General features: G+C 47.5%; 1 protein-coding gene across 45 annotated transcripts in view; it reads left to right on the top strand.

Moving 5' to 3' along the window:
• MICAL2 (microtubule associated monooxygenase, calponin and LIM domain containing 2) overlaps window positions 1-27,434 on the top strand; it is a 237,285-nt gene that overhangs the window by 2,182 nt on the left and 207,669 nt on the right. For 25 of the 45 annotated variants that reach the window (XR_014069144.1, XR_014069145.1, XR_014069143.1 and 22 more), the window contains exon 2: window positions 26,347-26,417. The gene's annotated coding sequence lies outside the window, so the exon portion shown is untranslated. Of the gene's footprint in view, window positions 1-24,014; window positions 24,328-26,346; window positions 26,418-27,434 lie in introns of those variants that run through there. The other 20 variants (XM_081543138.1, XM_081543135.1, XM_081543141.1 and 17 more) reach the window with 3 other exon arrangements.

The following is a 27,434-nucleotide window of genomic DNA, read 5'->3' as shown; positions in this document are numbered from 1 at the left end:
TGTAAGATGACTGAGATCTACAGTTGGAGTTTATGTTTATAAAAAATGAAATCACTGCCTCTTTCCTTCTTCAGGCCCAGGGCTGGCTTTCTGCTCATCCTTCTCTTCCGAAAGAAAATTGTGATTAGCCTAATACCAATTAGTTACACCTTAGTATAAATCAGCTTATCGACTAAGGCTGGTTGTGGTTTGGTCATTGGAGGCCTATTCCCAGGAACTTTAAGGAGCACAGGAGCACTGAGTAATCCCTCTCTGCCTGTGATTGGGATGTGTCTCTCTTTTCTCCACCCACGTCCACACCCATCTGGGTGTGCCTCCCAGTCATGGGCCCTGTTCCTTTCACTCCCTACTACTGAGGTCCTACCTTCTTGGGGGAGAGCCTTGTCTCTGCCAGGAGGAGTGGGGTTAGATGCAAGAAGATTTGGGTTGAACGTTGTCAATCTTTGAGGCCTTTCCAGGGCTAGAGAGTCTCTGTTGTTTAAAGAACCAGAAAAGGGAACACTGTATATCATGCTGGGATTTTTCATTCTTTGTATCATTTGATCCTCACAGTAGCCCTCTGAAAAAGTATGTAAGGTTATTCCCATTTTACAGATGAGGAAACTGAGGTTCAGGGACTTACCTCTAATTACAAGCCTAGAGCATGACCAAACTAGGACTCTGTCTCCATCTGCATGAATGAGGTCTGCATGGTGAATTCAATGCTAAGAGAAACAGGAAAAAGCTGTGGCCATCATCTAAACTTTGGAGGCTTGGTGTGTACAGACCTCTGTTGTGCTTATGATTTCCCAGCTTATGTTGTAATTATTTGTGAACATTTCTTTCCACCCCATTATGAAATGGCATTTCAAATGCTCATAAACATGGCATATTTATGGAGGTCCAATAGTTAGGACTGGGCACTTCTCTGCAAGGGCCTGGGTTCTATCCCTGGTCGGAAAACTAAGATCCCACAAACTGCGCAGTGCAGTCCCCAACCCCTCAGTCATTAACATTTTCAGGCACAAAAATAGAATAGTATAATGAGCCCCAAATACTCATTATCCAGCTTCAGCAACCAAGATCATGCCAGACTGGCTTCATCTCTTTCTCTTTTTTTCTTCCCTATCTATTTTAAAAAGAAGGTTCTTTCATGACCACATCACTATTATTGCATGTAGCAGAATTAACAGTAACTCTTTGGTCACATCTGTATATATTCAGATGAAGTGACCTTCATCACGAGTTTGTTCAAATCACGATCCAAATAAAGTCTGTGTGCTGCATTTGGTTGTTGGTCCTTTTACGCCTACTTTAGTCTGGAGCACCACCCCCTCTGCGGCACTTCTGCTTTTATCCAGCCGTTACCCGTTACCCTCCGTTTTTAAATCTCCCACTGGACAGCGAACCCTTTGATGCTCGAGTCTGCTTTTGTGCTCTGTTGGACCCCCAGTGCTGTCTCTGGGATGGGGCAGGGGTGTGGTGAGCATCTGCCCAGCGATGTTGTAGCCACTCAGGAAATGCATATTGAATGAATGAATCCTGTGGTGGGTTTGTGTGACTGCCTGTGCATATGTTTAGATAAGAGTTTTTTTTTAAAAAAAAGATGACTTGCTCGCGTGTGGATATTTCCTCTGCAAGCGTCAGCCTGTAAACATCCTGAAACAATAGGAGAACTATTTGCCATGCTCTCTGGCGCTCTGGTTTGCAGTGTGGGGAGCCCAGGCAGCTGCCGAGGTGCCCTAATCAGCAGCTGGCCTCCCCAAATCACACGTGGGGCTGACAGGGACTGAGATCATTTCTGTCCAAGCTCTGAATCCTGACTTATGCAGCCACAGGGATTACCACATTAGGAGTCAGGCATTTGGCCTTGGGCTGCCCAGAGAAAGCCGTTCACCTCTCTCTGGGCAGTGCAAGATTCTTGCCTTGTGCCTTCGGGAGCCTTCTCTGTCTGGCTTCATACCTGGGTAAGGTGTGGGCTCTTCTCAAATCATTATCCGTCTGCAACTGACAGACCATGACAGAAAACATACACTTATAACCTTTCAGTGTCTGGTCTGAATTTATGGTGAAGAGATAGTATCACCATCAGCACCTTTGTAGGCGTCCTAATGAAGGAGACCAGAGGCTCAGCTAGAAGGAAGAAGAGTGTTCCCTCCCCAGATAACACGCTTCACACCTGGATTCCTTATCAGATCTCTCCAAGGTGCTGGGCTCTCTGATAGCCATCTTCTGACCCACCCAGCAAAGACCTTTCTCTGCAAATAGCCCCTAAATGAGGAGGCTTTTTTCTTTTTTTCCTCCTCCTCCTCAAACATAAACAGGCCTTTCCACTAGCCATTAAGTATAAGAGAATGTTGTTTTTCTCTCTGTATGGTGGGGATAGAGTTAACTTTTTCTTGTATATTTCTCAGCATTTTTCTAAAATTTTTATAATAAAAATGTTTTATTGTTCTAATGGAAAATCAAAATATTTGGGGATATTTTTCCTCTTAAAAAAGAGAACTTCCTTCAACTGATTTGCATAGGTAAACAAGATTATACATGTACTCAGCCCAGTTTTATGTGTGGATAGGTTCCTATACCCATTGGGATTTTGATATTTGCCTATTTAATTTTTTGACATTATTTTAAAGAATATATCTGTGTTTTTATTTACATTTTTTAATGTTTGGCCTCACCGCATAGTTTGCAGGATCTTAGTTCCCCGACCAAGGATGGAACCCAGACCCGTACAGTGAAAGTGCCAACCACCAGGGAATTCCCGTACCTAAGAAAGCTGGAGCTGTGGAGACAGGAAGCCGTGGAATCCATGGAGCCTGACCCTCTTTCCCATTGTATCATCTCCCTTTCTTTCATGAGAATTTCATTTTGGTTTCCTCAGAATGAAGTCATTCTCATGGTAGGCTCTTGATTTTGATTTTTTTTTTTTATTCAGGGAGTTGGAGATATCAAAGGAAGACAGAATAACATAGTGCGTTAAGAAAAAGCAGGCAGGGCAAAGCTTCAGGCTCAGATGGCCTGTCTCGTCCCCTTGGGAAAGTACCTGATGGCCAGATGCCCCACTCACCTCACTTCAGGGGGCCCTGACCCCTCCCTCCACCACTTTCTGTTTTCCTCCCTGCCACCTCCTCCGAGGTAGAAAGCACAGCTGCTCTGCGCTGATAAGGCTCCTCCTTCTCAAGCCCTGATCATCTTGTCTCTGAACTCAGAGTTAGTGGGGGTGATGGGGACATGGGCACTCTAGTCACAAACAAACCTTCATCTCAGGGCTGGGTCACAGTGGAGTGTGATTTTTGAGATGCTTACCTTCTCTGCCAGCTGTTGAGGAAGTGTCCATCCCTGTGTCCCAGAGGAAGAGCCGGTTGTGAATACCAGGTATGGTGGTGGTGGTTTAGTCACTAAGTCGTGTCTGACTCTTTTGAGACCCCATGGACTGTAGCCTGCCAGGCTCCTCTGTCCAGGGTTTTCCCAGGCAAGAATACTGAAGTTGGTTGCCATTTCCTTCTCCAGGGGTTCTTCCCACCCCAGGGATCGAACCCACATCTCCTGCACTGCAGGTGGATTCTTTACCACTGAGCCACTGGGGAAGTCTGGTACTAGATATTGTATCGTTTCTGAAATGCAGTTGCTCTAAATATTACTACAGTTTATCCCAAGAAAACCTGTGTGTCTCCCTGGTGGCTGGCAGTGAGTTGTGTGTGTTTGTGTGTGGATGGTGTGGTGTTTGTAGGGCTGGGATTTTAGTGTCTTCTGTACTTGTGCTGGTGTTTCTCTCCCCCGAGAGTCAGAGCAATTTCCCTGTCCCTCCCTATCTGAACCCCTCTTCTCCTGGTGGTGTCCAGAGACCTTGCTGCTGTTATATTCCTTCCAAGGCTCGGTCAGCTTTCTCTTTGGGGAATACAGAGGTCAAAGCAGGGACTTGCTTCCTTCTGGTTTGGGGCTCAGGTTTTCCCTTTCCTGTGTAGTGGAGGATGTCTAGTGCCGATGTCCTTTCTAAAGGCAGTAAGGTAGGATAGCAAAGGGTTGGCCGGCGGCCCCTGAACCCTGAACTGCTACAACAGCAGGTTTAATGGAACATTTGTAGGCTGGAGCTCCTGACACACCCAGTGCAGAAACCCAACCAGGACAGAGACAGAGAGTGCGTCTAAGAACATCTTGTCCTGCACCGTAGTATCAATGTGTTAAGATGTGGAAACTACTTCTTGGCTCTGGTGACTCTGAATGGTTGGCCTTGGCTACTGATCTGAGAACTGACTGTATATGGTGAAGAGTTGCAGGATCTCAGGGTTTAACTTGTGCCAGGGCCAGGAGAATGAAGTGTAGGGGAGGATGAAGAAGTGCCTGGGGAAAATTCGCTTGGACGTTCTGATCACCAAGGAAAGCTGCTGGGGGCCTGGCAGAGCTGCTGAGCCCTTCTGTAGGACAGCTTCGTCTCAGGGGAGCAGCATGGGGGGTTGAGGTGTGGCCTGTGGAGTTCACGGCTGCTGTAAAAGTTGGGGCGCTGATGACTCCGCATGTCAGGACGGCTGGGCTTTTGCACAACGGAATACAAAGGTGATAACAGGAGCTCTCTGCTTGGAAGGGTGAGAAATCCGATAGTGGAAGAAAGGGACAGAAAAGAGGATTAAGCAGGGGAGTCAGGGAGGCCTCTCTCCAGACCCTCGAGGAGAGGATTCAGTCAATCTCTTTCCTCAGGGGATGTCATGGTGGATCATGCAACTGGTTGTGGCCTTGGAGACCAAGGGGTTCATGCTCAGAGGGCTTCAGGCCATCTGCCTGGGTTTGCAACAAGTTACTGTTGTGAGGGAGGGAGGAAGATTCTTCTGGATTCCAGGCTTGCTGCGACCAGGGGACCCAGGACTCACTGCTTGGTCCAGGTCACTATCTCCAGCTTGGGCGTGTCTGTTACCTTGTACCTGACATCTTGGGCTCTCTTAAAAATGACTCACCCATGGGAATTCCTTGCTGGTCTAGTGGTTAGGACTCGGCACTTTCATTGCCAAGGACCCAGGTTCAATCCCTGGTGGGAGAACTAAGAGCCCACAAACTGCATGGTGCGGCCAAAAAAAAAAAAAAGATTCACCCTTCCCCCACCCTGTGCATGGATAATGGTACTCACCCTCCCCTGGCCCACGTATACACACACACACATACCACACAAGTGATGCTACTCACCTCCACACACACATGCCTAGATGGTGGTGCTCACCCAGCCTCCCCCCTACATACCTGGATACATGACATTCACCACCCCCCACACAGATGAGGCTATTCACTCCACACATATATGGGTATGTGGTAACATATTTCACTCAGTACAAAGAGAATTCAATGCAAAGCCGTCCTCCAGTCCTCAGTTCTCTTCCTCAGTGGCATTGCTATCCCCAGTCTCCTGTGGCTCCTTCCAGATAGTCTAGGCATATATTTGTGCCTGTTCCCCTCTTCACTCCTCTCTCAGGCTGGGAAGCCACCATAGGAAAACCATAGGACCCGCGGGGCTGCCGAGACTCAGCAGTTATCTGAATTAGCCAGGCATGGCTTGACTCCTGCCCTTCTACCCTGCTCTGTCACCTCTCCCATTTAGGACCCTCCTTGGGTTGGATTTGTGGGTGCAGAGTCTAGACACTGAGAATAAACCTCAGGAGCACATTCTGGGTGCAGGTGACAGAGGCAAAGACAAACAAATATGCTAAGACAGACCTGGGTTTGAATCGGAGCCATGTGGCCTTGGGCATCAACGAACCATAGTCTGTAAAAAAAAAAAGTCTGTAAAAAACTTTTTAAGTCTGTAAAAAAAAAAAGAGGTAATCACACCAAACTCAGGGAATTGATGTAGAAATAAAATATTTGTGACGTGCCCCACTTAGGTAGGCACTCAAAACTGTCAGTTTTTTTCCACTTGTAAGGAGTGACCCATTTTCAGAATGAATGACACTGGCATGGAATCCTCTGGATGGCTTCCTGGAAATTTTCTTGGTGGATCCCTGAGCTTTTATTTCCCTGCAGATGGCAGCCAGTTCTCCATTTTCTGCCAAGTTGGGCTCTCCCCACTAACCTCTTCCTGCTGTGTCCTCCCCAGCCTCTGAACACCACGGTGCTCGGTCCCTCCATGCCCTCACCTCTCCCCTACTGTTGGTGAGCAGGAGGCTGCAGGCGCCTGGAGAAAGCTCTGTGCTGTTTATGGCTGTTCTCTGGGGGTGTTTATGCTGTAATCTTCAGAAGCTCCAGCAGATGTCTGTTTATTGCTGAAACTTCATCTTTATCTTCAGCATAAGAGAAGAAAGAGGCTATTTTTAAAGAACTTTAATTGGCAGGTCTGCACACCATGGCCTAGAAGTTTCATTCTTCATCACGCTCACTCTACCCATTTTGAAACCCTTCAGATCCAGGCAGAGAGACCTTATATGTCCTGATTTTAGGGCAGCACTTACATTTGGCAGGCAGTGGTAATCTCTTAAAAAGGTAGGTCAGGGAAGCAAAGGCAATCAGCTGACTGTCTTTCTGGGCTGGGACAAATGGAGTAAGAGAGAGTAGCATTTGTATGTCCATAGAAACCAACATCTTCCCCTGCTTCTGCCCCTTTCTTCTCCCTATGCTGAGAGGGGCCTGCCTGCTGAATGCTGCCTGCTGATTGGCTGGGAGATCTTTAGCCTTAGCTTTCCGTTTGGACTCAGGTGGGGCTCAAGGTAAGGGGGGAGTGGAAGCAGGTATTTTCAAATGATACTGACCTCTCAGGAGGGAGGATGAGTAGAGCCTATGAGTCACAGAAACTTGAGATGTCAGATTGGAAGGGACCTCTGAGATTATCACTCCTGCCACCTTGTTTTTTTTTTTTTTTTTTTACCTATGGGGAAACTGAGGCTCAGAGGCTTCTTGTATTTTTGTTTGTTTAATCGAGTTTTTTTGGCTGTACTTTGCAGCATGTGGGATCTAAGTTCCCCAACCAGGGAGGGAAACCACACCCCCTTCAGTGGAATCATGGAGTCTTAACCATTGGACTGCCAGGGAAGTATCAAGGTTTCTTGATACTGAGTGGGGGCCAGAATGTGTGGTTCCTGGCTAAAGGTCACCTAGCCAGGTCAGAGTCTGTTCTCCATCCTCCATTTCTGTCAGGCTGTGAGCCTGTGACCAGGCTCGGGCAGCATACTTGGATTTGGCCTTCCCTTTTGCAGCACCAAGCTGCACCTCCCCTTTCTAGCAGGTCTCTTGTGCTTTGAATTGGGGCTTCCCAGGTGGCACTAGTGGTAAAGATCCTGTCTGCCAATGCAGGAGACACAAGAGATAAGCTTCCAATCTTTGGGTAGGGAAGATCCCTTGGAGGAGGGCATGGCGACCCACTCCAGTATTCTTGCCTGGAGAATCCCATGGATAGAGGAGCCCAGCGGGCTCCAGTCCAATGGGCCAGCAAGAAGTCAGACACGACTGAAACAATTTAGCACCCTGGTAGCACTGGCTTGCACAGTGGTTTGGTGCAACATCTTCTCTTATCAGAACTACTGCCCCCAGAGTTCTGGGGCCTAAAATTCCCACCTTTGTCTTCAGCCCTTGTCTCCAAAAGGGCCTTTGTTAAAAATATAGAATTTAACTAGGAAGGATCTATGTTGATTAGTTTATCTCCAATTAACTGTGAGCTGAGAGCTAAACCTTTAGAGAATGGGGAATGAGTCAGCTAGAAGTAGGTGGAGGAGGGAATCAAAAGGACTGTAAATAGGGTGCTCTCTGGGCTGACATGGAGCATGGTGACCCACACTCCTTAGATCTTGGTATTCAGCTCCCACACCGAGGGGTACTGTGCTGAATGACAGAAGCAGAGCTTTCATCTAACATGTGGAGGGAGGTGCCTTAGACAAGCCCACAGATGCCCACACATCAAGATAAGAGTTTGGAATGTTGCATTAGACAGTCGCAGTGTGAGGGAGTCAGGGGAGACCTCCTGGAGAAGGTGGCAGTTGGTCATTGAGATGGGTCTTGAAAGATAGGATTTCCATAGGCAGAGATGGGGAGAGGTAGAGCACAAAGAGATGCGGAAACATAAGGGTATGTTCAGAATGTCACGTGGTAGAAATGTGGGGGCTGCCTGGGGGAACTGTGGAAGCTGAGGCTGGAATCAGGCTAGCCTTGAGTACTGGTGAAAGGGGTGAGTATGGCCCTAACCCTGAAGGCAGTGGCAGCCATTGGAGAAGGATGGTCAGAGTGCTCCTTCAGGCAGATCAGGTTGTGCAAGTTAAGCTCATGTGAGAATCAGGGGTGGGGAATCTGTTAGGAGGTCTGCACTGCTCTGCATGTGCTGGACAGGTACTCTGACCAGATTGTCGTGGGGGTTGGGGAACAGAAGGGTTGAGGGGTGCTTAAGGCTGGGCCCGACTAAGGCCTTGTCTGTGCTTTTGCGTCACCATCTTCTGTGTGAAGGGGGTCAGTATGGGCAAGCCCCATCTTTCAGTTGATCAGAAAGGCAGCCCATTTGGAATGCCTCAGTTAGGGTCTTAGAATATGGGACATCTATCACTTTCTGTGCTCTCCAGTGTGCCTGTTCTGTGCTTCATTGGCTCTGTCTTCTGTAAAACCATAGTAATTGCCCTTATTTTTCACCACCTCACTACAGGAGGTCTCCTCCCTCAGGGTCAGCCTGAGGGGGATGCATAGGGGAGTCATGGGTGCTGAACCCCTGGAAATGGGTACCCATGGATTAAGAGAAGGTGTTACATGACTGCACATGGCTGAGGCAGCAAAGCTGGACTGGGCAAGGACCATGATTGCCTCCTCCTTCATTAGAATCATTTCTACAGATGTTACCTGCTCACGGAGCACTGTGGGTCATCATCAGAAATGACTTGATTCTCCCCCTTTTATGGTCTCATGAGCCCCTGACTATCCCCTTCAGGTGGGTACTGCTCTGGTATCTGGCACACTTTGAGTTGATCTCCCCAGTGGAGGAGGAAGCCTGGGCCTGCTGGCCGGCCGGCCTGGGACTGGACTGGATGTCTCCAGGCAACTGGAACACATAGGACGGGGAGTTGGCTGACTCTCCAGCCCTCTGGACATCCTGGCCCTGGGAGGGGACAAAATCTGAGCTCAGCTTCTGCCTGCTCCAGTGTTAACCTGGCAGGTGGGAGGCATGGCAACCTGGTGTGCTTATAGCTTTGACATTTGAGCAGAGCTGCTGGCACCTGTTCTCTGCCATAGACGTCTCAGAAACACTCTTGCTTTATGTGTTGGAATAAATTGCTTCAGCAGCGAGCAAATGGCAAGAGTTTTGTGCTTGTGGGAGCTTCTGATAGAGGGTGGGGATGGAACGCTGAGACAGCTTTCCTCTTTCTTTGTTCTCCTAGCATCTGTGCTGCCAATATGAGGCCAAGTTGGTTCATCCATTGATTGCTCAGCTGAGCACTCCATTCATTCTGCCAGTCAAAACTTTTGGAGGTCCCTCTATTTGAAGCATGTTGTCACAAACTGACCACGGCTTTCAGAGTGGCAGTAACACCTTGGTAAAGCCACTGACTTTCTCTGAGTGTCAGGTTTCTCTTCTGTAAGGTGGGGGTGACAGTGCTTGTCTCACAGGGGGCCGTGAGGATTAACTGGGGCAGTGTATGTAGCACACCTGGCACACGCCTGGCACATAGCAGGCATGTAAGTGGCCCCCAGCTGGCCCACCGGAGTCTGAGAGTACAGTTGCAGGCCATGTTCCACTTTGCTTCAGATCCCCCATTCAGTGCTGTTTCCTAAATGGCTTTTATCTTTAAATGGTGACTTTTTAAGAGAATAACTGAGCTAAGCACATAGGTGGGTAACAAAGAAAGAGGAGTTGCCTTTCTCTTTGTGGTGAGTTTTCTCAGTCAGACCTTGGGACCACAGGGCTGTCACATGGGTGCTTGATTTCCCCAGTGTGCTCCAGCCTGGGTTTCACCTATGAGGTGACCTATTCCATCTTTGGACAGTACCTCCTATACCCGCTACTGGCTCCCTATAGCTTCTGGCATCTGGGCCTAGTTCTTCCTCCTTGGAATCCTAGAGAAGGATACTGAAGTCTCTTCCACTTGAAAGCTCTTCAGATACTTTTTTTTTTTTTTTTTAATATTTATTTGGCTGTACCAGGTCTTCATTGCGGCTAGAGGATTTTTTTTTTTAGTTGTGGCATATGCGATCTTTTTTAGTTGTGGCATACAGAATCTTTAGTGGCACATGAACTCTTGGTTGCAGCATGTGGGATCTAGTTTCCTGACCAGGGATTGAACCTGGGCCCCCTGCATTGTGACTGCAGAGTCTTAGCCATTGCACCACCAAGGAAGTCCCCAGACACTGTCTTTTAAATCAAATCTGTGATATTGTTGATTGTAAGATATACCATTCTCTTATGAACCTGCAAGAAATAAAAAGTACTTCCAGTTAAACTGAAGAATAATACTTTGTTATCACTTAAAATGTTTATATTTACTGAAAGAATTCTCTTAGACTTTAGGTATAAGTTTTTTGTCCACATCACTCTTGCATCCACATAAAAAGGAAAAGAAATTAGTTACAGCATTTTGAAAATGTCTTCACTTTCGGAATCCAAATCTCTCAAATCACTTTTTGACTCAGAGTTATCTATATGTTCGTTTTTTTTTTTTTGACATATTATATTCTGGTGAAGTGGTGATGTATTTCTTAATCTCTATTGTCTTTGGAATTCTTTTTTCTAGGACTCACATTTCTTCCTCAATTGGTCCTTAAATGTTCTGGCTCCTAAAATGTTGAGGGTTGCAGTTGTCCAGACATGTCACTGGGAATAATAGTCAAATTTCCATATGATAGTGGCAATGAGGCAATGACAACTATGCCACAGCTGCACTCTTGGCCTAGAGACTGTTAGATGCTAGGGTATTATAAGATAATTCTGCTTTCAGACATTCTGTAACTGAAAAAAATGCACATCTCCTAATAAGTGAAATATGATACTTAAAGACAGCCCTCTTGGCCTCTCCTGAGTTTTCTTCCAGATTTACAACCCTTGATGTGGGTTCGGGTGTTTTCCTGTAGTTCTTCTCTGAACAAACTCCATTTTTGTCTGTATCCTTCTAATACATCGAGTCTAGTGTCCAGACCATCTATCGTATTCATGGTGTGGTGTGACCACAGCAGAGGAAGGCAGGTATCCCCTCCCTAATTCAGGCCATTCTATTTCTTTTAATGTAGCCCAAGATTGCATCAGTTTTTCTGGCAGCTACTTCACATTTTTGACTCACATTACTCCTGACAAAATCTTTTTTTTTTTTTGGCTGTACCACACGACTTACGGAATCTTAGCTCTCTAACCCAGAATCGAACCTGTACCCACTACATAATCGTAACCACTGGATCGCCATGGAATTCTCCTGACCACATCTATTTAACATGAGGCATTGCTAAACTGCTTCTCCCCTGTCCTTAACATGTTCTTTAGAATTTAAGTGCAAGCCTCCTCCAATCTGATTCAGAACAAGCATTTCTGTTAAATTTCAGTGTGTTAAATTCTGTGCAACCCTTTCCCTTGAGCTCTTTCAGGATCCTGTTTAGTGTGCTTTCCCTAGCATCGCCCAAGTTGCTAGTAAAATGCTTATTAGCAGAGAACCCTCTGCTAGAGTCCTTCCCTCTTAACATGATCTTTCATCAGCTTGCTTGGGGACCCCTGCCTCAGTCTCTGCTTTTTGCTTTCCTGACCTCTAACCAGATGCCTTTTTGAGTCTAGTTATGCCAAATCTATCGTAATTCTCCACCAACTGTCAAGTATCCTATCACAGAAACGCGTGGACACTCCTTGACATCATGTGCTCTCAGTTCCCAGAGGGCTCCGGGACTGCTTTCAGGTGTCCTCAGACTGCCCCCGCAGATGCAGTTCAGCGGTCTCACCTGCCAGAGTTTCCCATGCTCCGGGCCAATCAGAGGAGGTGGATGACATTGAAATTATCTAAATATCCTTTCCTAAAAATCCAAGCCTCCCCCACCCCCTACCCTTTCTCATCTCAGGGTTGGATCTTGACGTGTCAGTCTAAGGATTACTCTCTTCAACAGGGGCCATCGTGTGCCCTGAGTTGGAGCCAAAGTCCAGTTTCCCAGGGTCCCTTGATACCTCTGGACTCAAGATGACCACCAGCCCTTCCTGTGGTCTGGGGTGTTGTGCAGCCTAGGCTCGTCTCAGACTGTCCTCCTCTGGTTCATGCTCTGGGAGGAGGCTGTCTCAGGGGATTCTTTTGTTACACATCCTTGTTCCAGTGATGGGACCTGTGCTTTTCAACAACTCACCTTGTCAAGGTTCCCTGTGTGACTGCGTGGCTCTATTCTCTCACACTCACATGCCAGCACCATGTGAGTGCTCTGTAAACACTGACTCACTTCATTCTTTTTTTTGAAAAAAATTTATGTATTTATTTTAATTTTGGCTGTGCTGAGTCTTTGTTGCTGCATATGGGCTTTTCCTAGTTGTGGCCAGTGGGTGGGGGCTACACTCTGTTGCAGTGTGTGGGCTTCTCACTGCGGTGGCTTCTCTTGCTGTGGAGCACATGCTCTAGGGTGCACAGGTTTCAGTAGCTGCAGTGCACGCGTGGGCTCAGTAGTTGCGGCTCCCAGGCTCTAGAGCACAGGCTTAGTAGTTGTGGTTCCCAGGCTTAGTTGTTCCACAGCATGTGGGATCTTCCTGGTCCAGGGATCGAACCTGAGTCTCCTGCATTGGCAGGCAGATTTTTTAACCGCTGAGCCACCAGGGAAGCCCTCACTTCATTCTTGTGTCAGTCCCATTAGAGAAATACTCTTATGATCCTCACTTACTAACAAGGAAATTAAGGTGCAGAGGGGTTCACTGACATGCTCCAGATTTCACAGCTGGGAGGGGGAGTTCGTATCCAGTCAGTTTGCCCCCAGGTCCAGCTCTGAAGCATAATGGTGAGCTGCCTGCTTCCTAAAAAGCCCTGTCTGCCCTCCCTCTCCTCCTCAACTTCCTGCCCCTCCCTGCCCCTCCCTCTCTGTGCCTTCTTGTCTTCACTACCCTGTGCCCTTCCCCCATCCTCCACTGCACAGCTAGAATTGCATTTCAGAGCATCAGAATCGTTTACTTCCTCAATCTCAGGTTCTAGAGCCCTCCTATTCTTTCAGCAATTTAAAGTCTGTTTCCTTAGAGTCTCAGACCCAACTTCCCCTTCTCGGTCCCTCCCAAGTTCCAGAGGAAATGATTGCTTTTCCTCCACAGTTCCTTCCTGTGTCCTCCCTGGTCAGTACCCATTTGGTCACTGCCATGGGAATTAGGTTAGTCCCTCTCCTATAGACGCTTCCTCTCCTTTCTTGAAGGTGAAGAGCTCAGCGAGGCTGATTGGAGCTTTTAGCCAGTAGGGCTTTAAATGCCATCAGACTGGTAGATCCCAGTGCCTGCCCTGCAACCCCAAGGGCTCTCATCGGCTGACTTGGGATTAGGGTCACCACAGAGCAGTAGTGTCTGCAGTGACTGGACCTTTAATCTCAGTCACCTCCCACACGAGTCATCTGGAGAATTCTCTCAGCCCTCTTTCTTCACACACTGGTCCTCTAGAATATTCCCTCAGCCCTCTCTCCTCACACACCTATCCTCTAGAGTATTCCCTCAGCCCTCTCTCCTCACACACCTATCCTCCAGAGTATTCCTCAGCCCTCTCTCCTCACACCTGAGTCCTCTAGAATATTCCCTCAACCCTCTCTCCTCACAGACCTATCCTCCAGAGTATTCTCTTAGCCCTCTTTCCTCACACACAAGTCCTCTAGAATATTCCCTCAGCCCTCTCTCCTCACACACCTATCCTCCAGAGTATTCCCTCAGCCCTCTCTCCTCACACACCTATCCTCCAGAGTATTCCCTCAGCCCTCTCTCCTCACAGACCTCTCCTCTAGAGTATTCTTTCAGCTCTCTCTCCTCACACACCTGTCCTTTAGAGTATTCCCTCAGCCCTCTCTCCTCACACACCTATCCTTTAGAGTATTCCCTCAGCCCTCTCTCCTCACACACCTATCCTCCAGGGTATTCCTTCAGCCCTCTCTCCTCCCACACGTGTCCTCTAGAATATTCCCTCATCCCTCTCTCCTCACACACCTATTCTCCAGAGTATTCCCTTAGCCCTCTCTCCTCACACCTGAGTCCTCTAGAATATTCCCTCAGCCCTCTCTCCTCACAGACCTATCCTCCAGAGTATTCCCTCAGCCCGCTCTCCTCCCACAACTATCCCCTAGAATATTCCCTTAGCCCTTTCTCCTCTCAACTGTCCTCTGGAATATCCCCTCAGCCTCGCTCCTCACACACCTGTCCTCTGGAGTATTCCCTCAGCCCTCTCTCCTTGCACACATGTCCCCCAGAATGTCTTTTGTTTCATGGGCCTTTCACATAGACTCATCTCTTTTTTGTGTGTAGAGATCCTCTGTCTCGCTGTCCCAGTCCAAGTTCATTGCTTTAAAAGATAAAAGCTAGGCATAGGGATGTTGTAGTCTGCCCCCCCCCCCGTAAGAAAGAATACATATTTCTGTTTGCATGTATGTACATAAATGCCATCAGCGATGAGACACAAGCTGCTGATAGCCATAGTTACCTGTTTCAGAGCAGGGACAGACTGGGTTGATGTGACGGGAGTAGGAGGGGCGCATTTCTTGGATACATCTGTACTTTTTGAACCCAGTGAAGTGTTTGCCGTTCAAAATTTTAAAAAGCACGGATAATCTGGGAATCCTGATTGGTGAACTGTAGATAGAGGATGACAGCTGGTTGAGTCGGCATGCTGCCTTCTGCTCCCAGGTGTGATCGGGCTGGTCACAGCTCACTTACCTCACAGCAAGGACACCAGGAGACCCTTCCCTGGATCTGGCATGGGTCCAGCACAGAGAGGTTCTGCAGCACAGAGGGCCCCTTCCTCTCTCCCTGACTTTCATCTCTCCAAGCTCAGAAGTAGCTTGAGATTTTTCTGCCTTTTGTTCTAATCTCAGTTTACATTTTTCTGCCTTGTTCTGATCTCAGTTTATTTAGAGCTGGTACTCAGAAGGTGCACCTGGGCCTCAAGTGTTGGTTTTCTGTGATAAGTCACCCAAAACATCATGGTTTTTTTTTTTAATTTATTTTTAAAATTTCTTTTACTATGTATTTTTTTGTTTTGTTTTCTCCTCTGTTATTTGAGGAAATTGAAACACTCTGAATGCCTGGGTTTGCCTGGAACAACTATGTCCTTTCCTTTTCCAGACTTGTGGGACTTTACATATTCTTTCTTTCCTGGACATTCTCATCTGCCTAGTGCATGGGTGTGTGTGATTAGAAAGTGTCTGATACCCTTTGAGAACACAATCACATGACTGGGTTTGCAGATAACCAAGATCAGAGCAGGCCCGGAAGAAAGAAATCAGGACATTGGGAGAAGCTAGTCCAGGTACCTATAACTGAGGAAGTGACCTGATTGGGACGGTGACTTGCTTATGTTGGGCAGTTAATTAAGAAGCATACATTTAGCACCTACTGTGTGCCCCAAGCCCTGTACCATGTGGATGACAATATGGTTAAGGCCCAGCCTCTCCTCCCAAAGCCTTCACAGTATGCTTGGGAAAATAAGACACGCATGTTTTGTTTTCTTTTTAAATGAACAGATTTTGGTAACAGTTCAGCTCAGTCATAGCAGGCAAGTGACAAAGTAGTTCATGACTAATTTCCATGTGACTGGTGGAAACAGCAGTGGGTGTGGGGGAGTGTTTTCTGGAGGCTGGAGAGGGCCTGGAAAGCTTCCTGGAGGAGGTGGAAGCAGAGGCGGCTGCATTTGATCTGTATCTTGAAGAGTAGGAAAAGTACAGATGGATAAGTGGGAGGAAGATGAGAGCATCTCTAATGGTGTCCAGGAGAAGAGGGGAATCGCCTGGTTTGAAGGTGGGACTCAGAGATGAGGCTGGCAGAGGAGTTTAGCATGGATGCTGACTGCTTTCAGTATGATAGAGAGAAGGTGTGGTGTGTGTGTGTGTGTGTGTGTGTGTGTGTGTGTGTAAAAGTTCAGAAAAGGAATGGGAGGATGAGGGCCCAGGGTCTTACAGGGAACTCTTGGAAATCCTGGGAAGACTTTGGCCTTTAGACATTTTAATCAAGGCATCTCTAGTGTGTCTTCCAGAAATGTTCTCAGGAGCAAAGAGGAGGCCAGAAACACTAGCCATACCCCCACCACTGTTTTGTTTGGACACTTGCTTCTTAGAGGCATTTTAAATGTTTATTCATTCAGCAGTTATTTATGAGTTCTTGTTATTATTTAGTCGCAAAGGCATGTCCAACTCTTTGCAATGCCAAGGACTGTAGCCCACCAGGCTCCTCTCTCCCTGGGATTTTCCATGCTAGAATACCGGAGTGGGTTGCCATCCCCTTTTCCAGGAGATCTTCCCAACTCAGGGATCAAACCCATGTCTCTTGTGTTGGTAGGCAGGTTCTTTACCACTAGCCACCAGGGAAGCCCTTATGAGTTCTTACTCTGTGCCAGAAACAGTTCTAGGTGCTGTGGTTACAGTAGGGGAAAAAAGAGGGTAAAATCCCTTGCCATATGGAATTTCTATTCTAGGAGGGAGAGAGAGACAGTAAAGACTTAAAATGTGTGAGACCAGGTGATGAGAGTTGGTTGAAGAACACTAAAGCAGGCAGGAAGCTACGGTGTGTTGGGTGCAGGTGGAGAGAAGCAGTTGGGGAGTGCTATAAGGAGTGTATGGGAAGATGTCCCCAGTGGTTTTGTAGAGGATAGGATATAGGGGACTGAGGTAGAGAGGCTGGTTGGAAGGCTGAGATTTCAGAAGAGGACCAGGGCCTAAAAAAGCCCATTGGTTTGACATTTCCTGCCTAGGAATAGTGGGGCAGAGCTAGGGAGCAAGCCATGGGACTGGGGTGAGGGTGAGAGTGGACAATGGCAGAAGAGGGATGATGACAGGGCTCAGGTGGTGGGGGGTGACGCCAATCCCCAAAGTTCTTAGAATGTGGGACTTACACATTCTTGCTGTGACTTTTCTTTCATTATTTTAGTATAGTAGAATGTTAAGAATCCTGGCTGAGTTACTTTGGGCAAGTTATTTAACCTCTCTGTGCCTCAAGCTCCATGTCTGTAAAATGAGGACAAAATAGTACTTGCCTTATTCACTATAGGCACCTTTTTGAGAGGGTAAAATAGCTTATTGAATGTAGAATGCTGAGAAACGGTACCTGGCATATAGTAAGTTTTTATATTACAATATATCATCTTGACAGTCTATTTCTCTCTCCCCATGTATGAGTAAAATTAATGTGTTGGAAATATTCTTTCTGTTATCCTAAAGCTACACCAATTGAAAAAAGTGATGCTTTTAAGGAATAAATGATAGAATGTAAGTAACGGATTTAACTTAGTGACAGGTGAATACTAATTAAAAGTACTACTATTACCACCAAATATTGTGGAAAAAAATGATTTTCCAATGGAAATCTTTTGTTAAGTCGTCTGATTCATCCTAACGTATTAAGCCTATGGTGTGCCAGGTGCTACACTAGACATGTTACCTCCTTTCTTCTTTACAACGACTGCCTGAAATGAGCACTGTTAACCACATCTTATTGATGAAGAAGCTGAGGTTCAGAGAGGCTTAGATTTGCCTGAGGTCACATAGCCGAGTAAGAGGCAGAGCCTGAATTCGCAAATTTTTTTCCCTCTGACTTTGACTACTTTTTACAATAAGCACAAATTACTTTAAATGATCCGTTATGTAAATGTACATTGACATACAGGTTCTTACATCAATCTCCCTTGGTATTTGGTGTACAGGTTCTTACATCAATCTCCCTTGGTATTTGGTGCCCACATGGAGCCTTGGGGAGTGCAGAGCTGTGGCCAATTTCCTGAACAGACTGGGGTAGCATCAGAGTGGAGGCCCTGGCCCAGCGGTCAGAGGTGCCCAGGAGCAGGAGAGGCTATGAGTGAGGCGGTGCCTCCCTCAATGACTCATCCCTGCAGGCCTTATCAGAGCCTTTCAGCTGCAGAGAGTCTCTGAGATCTGTCTTGGTTGACTACGCCCCTTGTGTGCTAGAGGAACAGAGTCTGATGGTTTCAGATTCCAGTTCCACCAATTACTAGTTGCATGAGGCCAAGAAAGAAGTGAATTGCTTTGTGCTTCAGTTTCACCATCTGTGAACCCGTTCATAGGCTTTTTATGAGAAATAAATGAGGTGGGCCGTGCAAATACTTAGAGGTGCCTGGCCCATAGCAAGCACTCACAAAGAAAATATTATGCTAATAATTATTATAATATTATTTTTAAAAGCCTCCAAAACTCTGAGGCCAAAATGAAATGTCCCATCCTCTCCACACGATCCATCCAGTAACACGTGTTTTGCTTTATTGTACAAATGTGGGTGGAGCTTTCCCCTCACCAGACAGTGAGCACGTGAGACCAGGAAATAGGTCTCAATCAATGTTTTTGATATCCCTGAAGGCTTGTGCCTTGTCTAGAAGGTTTGCCAAATAGAATGGGTTCCCAGTTTCCCATTTCCCTTGCAGTCGAATATTTAACTTGAAGCCCCCGCCTCCCAAGACTGTGGGAAATGTCTGCCATTTCTAAGGGCACTTGACAGTTTGCTCAGTCTCCACAGTCATCCTTGTATGATCATTGGTTATTATCTCCATTTAATAGATAAGGAGACCGTGACTCCTCAGAATTAAGTAATTTACCCACAGACAGGCCGGTGGAAGATAATGAATGACACACGTGCCCCTGCCCACCCACGTGCCCCCATCTGGAGACTCAGGAATCGACCATTCCCACAAAGCCCCTTCATCATCTCGCCTTTGCTCTTCTCTGGAGGAGGGTGGGGTGGAGACTGTGTGACTAACACACCTTTCTACAGTTTTATCCTCTCCCTCCTCCAGGTCCTGTTATTTCTAAAAAAGCACACGATGATGGCTTGTGCTAAGCTGATGATCAGAGTTGCTTAAATCATCTCAGCCCTGTTCTACCTTCTCTGTGGGTCCTAGCCTGGGCTGGGCTTGGTGAGGAGCTGAGACAGTGGGAGGGCATTGTAGCTTTCGGCCTTTGGAGCAGTGCCTGAGGACAGACACTGAGCTCAGTGCCCAGGATGGGGGGTCTGGGGGTTAGGGGGGAACCTGTACTCGTAAGTGGAGGAGGCTGGCATCACGGCTTGGCCCAGGGGGAAGAGCAGGCACTAGGTGTGGAGTTCAGAACCATGTCCAGGGTGCACGGGGTTGCTGGGGGCTGAAGCAGACACTTCTGGAGGCAGGGGGCACTTCCTTTCCAGGAGGTGAACAGGCAAATGGTCTTTTCAGCTAAGGTGAACCTGAACCCTGGGCTCCAGGATGGACTATAATCCAGACTTACCCAACTCTAGGGTTGTTCCTTAAGCAGAAGAATTTGCCATTTGGTCCAGGTTATTGAGAAAGTACCTACTATGTTCTGGGAATACGAAGTCCCATGAGATAGGGACTCTGCCGTGAAGAGTCATCTGCTACATCCTGGAACCTGTGCCCTCCTCTCCTTCCTGGGAACCTTAAATGCCAGGGTGGTGGTGGTGATACATAGGTGCTTATGCAGTGTTCAGATTCCCAGTGTCCTGGAGCTTGGGCTAGAATCTGGATCTGGCAGGTCGTCACAGCAGCATAGGCTGGGAGTTGGCAAAAACACCTGCTCCTACAGTTGGGTTTTAAGCCTGCTTTGGGGAAAGAGGGGTTATTGGGCCTTTATAATCATGGTTTTTTATTCCTTCCATGATTATTGTGTGACCAAAGGAGCAGTCACAGGAGTGCTTCTGGAGTGTGGGTGAGAAAGATCCCAGAAAGGACAACCACCAAGATAATGGCTCAGGCACCCATCCCTTGCTCAGAGCAGTCCCCCTTTCTCTCTTTCTCCAACTTTGTCAAACTCTGTCACCTCTCTCTGCCTACCTGCCTGGCTCATCCCTGTCTCCAGCTCTTTGCTTTTATGGTCTGCAATGCTTTCCTTTACTTCTTGGTCTTTCTCCAGCCTCACCCTTCAAGGCTAAGATTTAGCCTGCCTACTTCAGAAAGGTTTCCTAAACTCTCTCAGCCAAAACTCCCCCTCTTTTTTCCACATGTCTCCTGGGTGGAGAGCCAGCAGCCCCCAGTTTGGCATTTACATGTTATGCAATGTGTTTTGAGCACTTGTCAACAGGCAGCAGAGCAGAGACTGGGACTTTGAAGTCTGGTGGGTCTGGGTGTGTGTTCAGCTATGATTCTTAGGGACTGTGTCATTTGGGGTGGATGCTTTGATTTCTCTGAGTCTAAGTTTCCTCATCTGAACTTGAGGATGTGCTTGTCTCACAGGCAAGTTGTAAGGATCTGGTGGAATAATCCACACAAAGCACTTAGCACACGGTTCCTGGCTCATAGTAAATGGCTAATACATGGCAGCCTTTGTTAACTATTTGACATGTATTATTTTATTTAATCTACACCCTAGCTTTATAAGGTAGACATCATCGCCCCAAGGTCTCAGGATATACGTGCAGTGAGGCTTACTTCCAAGCCCAGGTGCCAGCTGTCCCTGAGGTAGCCCTCTTTCTTCTGCTGCTTCTGCTTCCCAAGTTCAGACCCCTAGTCCCCATGCTTTTTGGTATTTTTCACAGTCTTAGCCAGAAAACTTAGCAAATGTTTATTAAATGATTCTTCCTGGCTGATTTGATGGGAACCAGGAGGGCAGGAAATAGGACCCACTCAAGCGTTCCATCCCCTTTCAGATGTCTAGCTGATCCAGCTTGTCTACAGGTCCCTGCCAGTATACTGCATACCATTCCAATACCAGGGCGTGGTGCCTTATTGCACCCAGTCAGGGAGGAGGAAAACCAATTCATGTCTTGAGGGCAAATCAGTCCACTCCTTTTAATTAATGTATTTATTTTTAAATAGCAGAAAATAAACTTGGAAAAAAATAAGAAAAGTAAGGGAAATACATGCCTGGATAATCCCCCATGACTGGGCAGCCACTGCCTAAACCCAGCTGCTGGAAAGCAAACAGAAAAGCCGGTAGCTGGCAAGCAAGCTCTGGGTGGCCTGTGGCATTGTGAAGTGTGTGTCCTGTGAGGGTCAGTGGGTGAGGGCCCTCAGGAATGGCTTACTGAACTACCTCGCACCTGTGGGTACAACTGGGGCCCTGACAAGGCTGCTGCTCTTCTTGACATTATTGTAGTCAGGATGGTTTTCACATCATCTTAGATCATGGTTTTCAGTTTTTCTCCACAAACGTTGGAAGCTGCCACTTCCTTTTCCAGCTGAGTCTCCTTTGCTACCAGCTGATGTTTGTGTCTGCATAGTCTTCATGCCAACTGGTTATTTAGTTTACGTCTGTGTAGACCTTGGCATTGAGCTCCCAGGGACCTGTGGAAGAAGATGGCTGTGCATGCTGGTTCACGTGTTCACCCCACAGCTAATGCTGCAGGAGGTGAAGGAGGTGACCCGTGCATTTTGATTCTTTGTTTTTGCTACCAAGCCAGGGTTTGGTTTTGGCTTTGGTTTCTCTAAAACTCTTTAAAACACATGTGGAGGTGGAGCATCTTTCCCTGGAGGGAACTAAGAGGGTGCTCTTAGAAGGCCTGGAGGTACAGGAAAGACTCACTTTGGGTGCTGACCCGGGAGGTGGCAAGAACATGAGACAAAGTAAAGATAATATTTTCACCCCATGCTGTGTGTCAAGCACTGTAGCTGTACCTGTGGAGTCAGAATCTCTTGAGAAAAGTGACAGAAAAAAACAACACCCCCATCCACCAAAAAAAAATCTCCATGGGATTCTGACAGGCATATCCTGTTTAAATCCCATGGATACATGTCGTCTTGTTACCATCACACTGGAGCTCTTGGAGACCGAAATAACTGATGTTCAGAGAAGGAAACAGCCAATATGCTGCCTGTCCTGTCAGTGTCTGGGGATCTGTTTCTGGGTGGGGTGGAGGCTGGTTGTAGATGGGGGGGCTGCAGTATATCCTGTATCCCTTGGCTGGGTCTGAGCACAGGTGTGAGTGGCAGCTGATGTGCCTGGAGGAAGAGGAGGCTTCAGGCTCAGGGATCAGAGAGTGCTGAGAAGGCAGCATGAGGGGTACCCCACCCAGAGGGCGCTAGCCGTGTGACCTCAGTCATTTAGTTACTGATCTCTCTGAGCCTCAGTTTCCTCACCTGGAAAATGGATTGGATGAGCATCCAGCTCCTAGGGCTGTGTGAGGGTTACAGGCAATCATACCAGCAAAAGTCATTTAAGGGCTCAGAGAAGCTAATTTTTCTTCCCTCACTTGCCTTCTAAAGGGATTGTTTCAAGAAGCTGCCCGGATGTTTTCCTGTATCACTGTGAAGCCAGTGGAAATAAGCTGTCTCCTTCTTTCTCTTCTTTCCTTTTCCTATTGCTCACGGCAAGTGGGACCCACATCTGAGGCTGGGTTCCCAGCCCAGGGCCGCAGGACTGGGCTATTCCCCTTTTTGGTTCCAGCATCTTCCTCTCCCAGGAAGGGCGTGGGTCCAACGGCTGTGGGCAGCTCCTGTCACCTCAGTTTGTAGAGATGCCTGGCTGCCCATGTTTGCTTTTTCCTTGCTGCCTGGGTCTCAGTGAGAGTGTGGGTGGGATTTAGTGATGATAAAGCAGCCAATTGTTGACTGCTGCTGTTAGTGGGGATTCTTTGGGTTTCAAGTGATAGAAACCCAACTTGAATGAGCTTAAACAAAATGGAATATGCTGGAAGGTTCTAGCAGAGGTACATAAACTCAAAGGAGGCACTGCAGAATCCAGCCCCAGAAAGAGAACAGGTGATATCCAGCATCCCTGGACCAGCATCCCCTACTTAGTCTGTGTTGGCAGGCAGCTCCCAGCTGACCCACACAGCCCTGCATATGATCCAAGAGGATCAGGCTTTCCCCAGAACTTTTTAGACTGGATTGACCTAGTGTGGAGTGCCTGCACACATTTTATACCTAAGAATGTGGCCAAGAAAGAAAGATACTCTGATGAACCTATCCTGAGTCTCGTACCTTTCTTTTAGGCTGCTGAGTGAGGGATGGGGTGGAATCTATTATTGGAACAAAGTGAGAAGGATGCTAGAAATATTAATAATGAAGTATAAGATGAACTTTTATTGAGTGCTTACTTTGAACCAAAAGTTATTCTAAGCTCTTTATGTAGAGAACTCATTTAATCTTTACAATCAACCCTATTTTATACACCAGGAAGCTGAGGCACAGAGAGTTAAAGCAATTTGCTAACGTCACATAGCTAGCTAGTAGGAGAACCTGGATTGAACCCAAGCAGAGAACTCCAGAGGTGCTCCTAACTGCCACCTCTGATGCAGACAGTACAACAAGATGCAGATGCCATCTCCAAGCATTTATTGTTGTTGTTCAGTCACAAACTTTGCACTAAACAACAGACTGTGTCCTTTACGGCATTATCTCATTTCATCTTCTGAACAGTCTTGTGGAGTAGGTGCTAACATTATCCCCACTTTCAGATAAGAAACAAGCTCACAGAGATTATGTGACTCTCCTGGGGCCACCTGACTAAAGTGACAGAACCAGGATAGGAATTCAGGTTTACCTGATTCCAGGGTCTGAGCTTGTGCCCACTTTGCTGGGTAGCTTTTGTATTCAGACATTCTTCTTGCTCTATCAGGTGCTCCCCTGGTACTTGGGGTGAAGAGCAGTTCTGACTCAGCATCTGGGCCTTGGTCCTTTGTCCGCAGAGGTTGGGGTGTGGAGACCTCTGCTTGGCACACACTGCAGAGGGGATGGCTTTGAAGTTCTAAGCTGATTTTGATGTGTCTCACACTAACTCACACCGAAGCGTTCTTCAACAAGCCCTCAGTGCATCTAAGCTCAGGATTTCTTCATTCCTCCGTTCAGCAAATACTCATGGATTGCCTAGGGGGTGCCAGGCCCTCTTCCAAGTTCTTGAGGTTCCTCAGTGAGACTCTGACTCTATGGAAGTAGGAAGGTCCCCTGAGTTCCTCTCACATCTTTTGAAATCCATGAGGCTACTCAAGCTCTCTGGAAACCTTTCCTGCACCACCTAAGTCAGCCCCCCCCACCCCCGCCCTGGGGGGTGGTGCCTGGAGACTTCATACTTCTTTGTTTGGGATTGGTATGATGGCAATTATGAGAGCAGAGATTGTTTCCTCACTCTGATTGATGACAAAGGGAAACGTGTCAGGGAGCAAGTGTGGGCCTGGACTCCAGCCAGCTCCACCTTGAGTCCCAAGCTGCCGTGGCTGGTGCAGATTGAGACTGGGCCATCCCTCAGTTCTGCCATCTGTGATGTGTCTGTATTACCTGCTTCACTGGGTTGCTGGGAGGATTATCTGAAATAGCACATGCTAACCACCTGTTGTAATGCCTTCCTGTAGGTTAATCCCTCTCGCTCCTCTTAACAACCAGCTAGTTTCATAGGTCTCTCTAACAATCAGGGCCTCTGGATGAGGGCAGTTGTGAGGGATCCTTAATGAGGAAATCACCAATTACGTCAAGTTCTTCCTTTTGCCGATGAGAAAACTGAGGCCCCTCAAGGGGAAGAAATGGCCTTCTGATTTAGTGGTGCTAAAGGGAGCTTGAAGTGTGTTTGACTGTTGGTCATATGGAGGGTACAAGGTGGCTCTTGGAGTGACTGAATCAAAATGTGTGCACAAGCCTGTGTGCCCAGGCCTGACTGGTGGTTAGCCCTTGTGGACTGGTCCCAAAATGCCCACCTCCATCCAACCATGTAGACAGTCCAAGTAAAACCTCGAAGAGGCCCTGTTTCCTACTGTTGGTCTCAGCAACATCCCAGAGGGGAGGGGCTTCCATTCCTGGCATCGGGGGAGTTCCCTAGTTCTCAAACCTGATTTTGAGAGTGGTGGAATTCTGCACCAGGGTGTCCGGCTCCTCCACCCACTGTACCCAGAAACTGCAGGGGAATAGAGGAGTGGAGGCCTCCTGCCCCTGACTTCTGGCTAGAGGCAGCAGCACAGAGCCTATAGCTCAGGCTGATAGAATGTGGCCAAGGCAGGCCAGCCTGTTTGTCAGCTGCCAGGGGCTGGAGAGGTGTGGCTTGATAATGTAGATGAAGACAAGGATGATTGCACCTTCTGCCCAGGTGGCTGCCATTGGGTGTGCAGGCCCATCACAGCTGTGCTGGGACTTCTCTCACCTCAGCGTGGTGGGACAGAGAGAGACTGAGTACCCAGTCAGCCAGTCCTGGGCTTGACAAGTGCCGTCTGCTCTCTAAGCCTCTACTCCTGTCTGTGAGGAGCCACTGAGACAAAGCATGTCTGGTCTCTAACAGTCCTCCTTCCACACATGGCCAGCGCTCAGTAAATAGTAACTTTTCTCTCATTGATAGTCTGAGGATTTTGAACAGTGAGTCCCAAATCCCAAGCTCTAAATGCAGCCCTTGTGTACTAGAGAGAATACATATGTGTTTCTGTGGACATTAGGCCTACCACCTTGCTGAGCAAGAGTGCCTATGTCCACGGAGTGTGGGGATTGCCTCTTGTTGGTCTCAACTTTTACGTATGGCTTAATTTTTGCCCTTTTGAGGTAACCTCTTAGAAACTTGGAATTGTAAATCTTTAGAATTTTTGTAACTCTAGGCTTCATTTTCCAAATAGGATTGAAGCATTTTCTGCAGAAGAAAGGGGATGTAACCAAATCACTTGGAAGCCAAAATCATAGTGTTTAGGAAACTCAGCCATGATCAGATGGTCCACTTTTATGACTTCCTAGTTTATTCAGCATTTTGGACCCTTCTACCTTGGGAAATATGACAAATTTTACATTGTTGACTTGTTACCAAGTTTTTACACCACTTTGATTACTTTCTTCATGTCTTAATCTTAGAAATTCTGGCATTTTCTATTTCTACTGAAGCAACTAATAAGGCATTCTTGGGAATTTCCTGGTGGTCCAGTGGTTAAGAATCTGCCTTCCAATGCGGGAGACGTGGATTCGATTCCTAGTCAAGGAGCTAAGATCCTACATGCTGTGGGGCAACTAAACCCAAGTACCACAATTAGAGAGCCTGTGCACTGCAACCAAGGACCAGCTCAGCCAAAATTTAAAAGAAAAAAAAAAAGGCATGCTTTTCCAGATCCATCTTATTTTCTCTGCAAGCCTTTGTGTAGAGGTGTGACAAGCTTTAGGATGCCCAGAGAGTGACAGACAAAAGAAAATAACAAAAGTGACATAATTCCTTTCTTCACATGAAAAACTTGGAGTGCAGAGAGACATTCACTATCCATTTGGGACATTCTCTGTCCCAACTCTTGGTAAAGTGTTACTACAGGGCAAAATATACAGCACGTAGGACCTTTTGGTAGGAAGAAGATTGGAAGCTATAATGTAAGATAATCTACTTGACATTTATTGTTGCACTTTGTTTTTAAAGGAAGATGGCAACCTGCGCATGGCTCGTCCTGGGAGGAGCTGACTTCGGTCATCACGATGCCTAAGAATCAAGTAAGTCACAGCAGTCGGTCCTTTTCTGCCATTGAGTTGCTCTTGGGGGTCTGGTTTTGGAAAGGATAGGGATGCTTGCTTGCACTCTTCTTTCAAGCCCCAGTGAATGTGACCTCCTCGGAAGAGACAAATAAGGCCCCCTGTCTTTGCCTACCACGTCCAAGGCTGCACAGCCCTCTCACACTGTCAGAGAAGGGATGGTGGTAGGTATTGAGACTGAGTTGTGTTTGGGGACATGAAAAACCTGTGTGACTCAGTGGACTTCAAGTCGATGGACTCTCTGTCCCTCTTTCCCTAAGTGATAGCAGCAGCTCAGCTATCCCGACTCCACTCCCAACTCTGATGCTGTTTCCGCCTCCTGCTGGGCCAGGTCTGTGCCAAGAAAAGAATCTGGCTGGGCAGCTTCTGCAGGGAGTGACTTCAGAGAAGGGTAGACCATTTGTCCAAGAGTTGGAAATGTGATCACAGCATCTTCCTCTGTTTTGGTTCCATTCTAAGGAGAACAAACCTGTTCACAACTTTCTGTAGATTCAGCAAGTGCATGGAGGCTTAGTGTCCGGAAGGTTTGCTGTAAGTGAACATCAGTAATGACTTGTTTGGCATCATTACCCTCGTGAACTGCATAAGAGCCTCCACACTGTTCTCCTGGCTCCACTCTTTGTCCCCCTGCTCTGTCCTCTTCAAGGCTGCCAGAGACCTTCTTCGGGGACGTGTCTGCCCATCCCTCTCCCGATGGCCTTTGAGGCCACCTCTGGTCACTTTCCAGACTCATTATCTGCCTCTCCTCTCTGCCCTGGCTCCTGTCCCACCATTCCTGGAACAGATCTTCACATTTGGGACACACCTTCCCTCTGAGAAACACCCCTCACTCTCCCCAGCAAAGTTAGGGCCTCCTCCTCCTTTCCACTCCTGCAGTGCTTTGTTCAGACCTCAGGTGTGTCACCGGCTGAGTTGAGTTTTGTCCACCTGTCCATCTTCCCCATCAACTGTAGGAGCCTTGACAGCAAGGACCAGTCC

Source organism: Giraffa tippelskirchi, chromosome 11, assembly GCF_054371585.1.
Source record: "Giraffa tippelskirchi isolate mGirTip1 chromosome 11, T2T-mGirTip1v1.2.pri, whole genome shotgun sequence".
In the NCBI taxonomy this organism is placed as follows: domain Eukaryota; kingdom Metazoa; phylum Chordata; class Mammalia; order Artiodactyla; family Giraffidae; genus Giraffa; species Giraffa tippelskirchi.
This window is presented reverse-complemented; position numbering and strand designations above follow the sequence as displayed.